The sequence below is a fragment of the Naegleria gruberi genome (assembly GCF_000004985.1).
Source record: "Naegleria gruberi genomic scaffold NAEGRscaffold_88, whole genome shotgun sequence".
Taxonomy (NCBI): domain Eukaryota; phylum Heterolobosea; class Eutetramitea; order Acrasida; family Naegleriidae; genus Naegleria; species Naegleria gruberi.
In genome coordinates, this window is record NW_003163239.1 from 185,629 (window position 1) to 187,013 (window position 1,385).

Below are 1,385 nucleotides of genomic sequence, written 5' to 3' on the forward strand. Positions count from 1 at the left end.
CACATTTGGAATGACTTGATATTCGACGTTTTTCTTGGCAGAGTCCAAAATAGTTGCCAAAGAACACTTGCTATTCACAGTAACTATTTGTTTGATATTGTGGGACAAGCTGTTGTAAACAATGATAGAATGTTGATCATCATTGGTAACATCCAAACTATCTGATAAGACACTATTACTATCAATTTCCAAAACGTGTTGAGTGAGTGATTTGTGAAGGGACTTCATATCTTGAATGACTGAAGCAAGTTGGGACATGTAATCATTATAAACATGTCTTCTACAAGTACCAGTAATGGCATCGTGGTGTTGTACCAACCCAACAGTTTGTCTAGATCTTTGAATAGTATTAAATGTGTCTACCCAGTTGAACATGCTATTTTGGTGAGTCATCTTTACTCTTGCAAGAGCATACAACATTTCAGTTGATGTGAGCGCTGATTCAGCAGTTCTGGCAGACTTTTTAAGGTTTGGTAAGGAGGTAAAGTAACCAGTCCAATAACTATCTGGGTAGTCAGCATATGGTACAAAGTCTTGTTTAACGACTGGGAACTTGGTACTGCTACCGTAGTTTTTGAATAATTCATTAAAGTATTCAGTAGTGGTGGCATATTGAACCTTAACTCCTAGATCATGATTATCCAAAAACTGAATAACTCTATCCATATTTGAAAATTGGGCTCCGGCATCTCTGAATTTAAAGTCGTCGCCCATTGGAACAAGAATGTATGGTGTTCTGTATGCTGAAGATCTCTTCCTCATGTCTTCAATAAATTCGTGAGCTTTTCTTTCCACATTTTGATCATTGATAAATTCCGCACCTGGTTTTTCAAAATCAAAATTTCTAGGACTAGAATAGTGAGTATGAAGTACTTCAGTGAAGATGGTATTGTTTGAGCTGATGTTCCAAATAAATTCCAATGCCTTTTCGTCCTTCATTACAGATTTGATGGAAAAGTGAACTCTGTTAATTACGAGAGCATCAAATCCCATTTGACTGAATATTTGTGGAATTTTTCCGTCATGACCCTTAATTCATCATCATATATTAATCTTTCCTCGAGATGTGAAAACTTACAAAAGGATCAATTTGCCAAGCAACTCTCGGTCTCACTCCAAATCTTCTCAAAAGATATTCATGACCTACAGTCATTGAGTTAATGATTGAAGTGTATGATGCACAAGCTTCATCTGTTTGAATCCAACCTCCTCCGACAAATTCGAATCTATTTGTTTTAATTAGCTTTTTCACTTGTTGTTGTCTTGGTGCTGGTTGTTGTTCGAACCACTCCTTAAAGTAGAGAACATCACCCCACACATATCTTGTATGTGGTTTTTCCCAATAATTGACCAATAACACTGTCCAAAATGAGAAGGTTCTGATG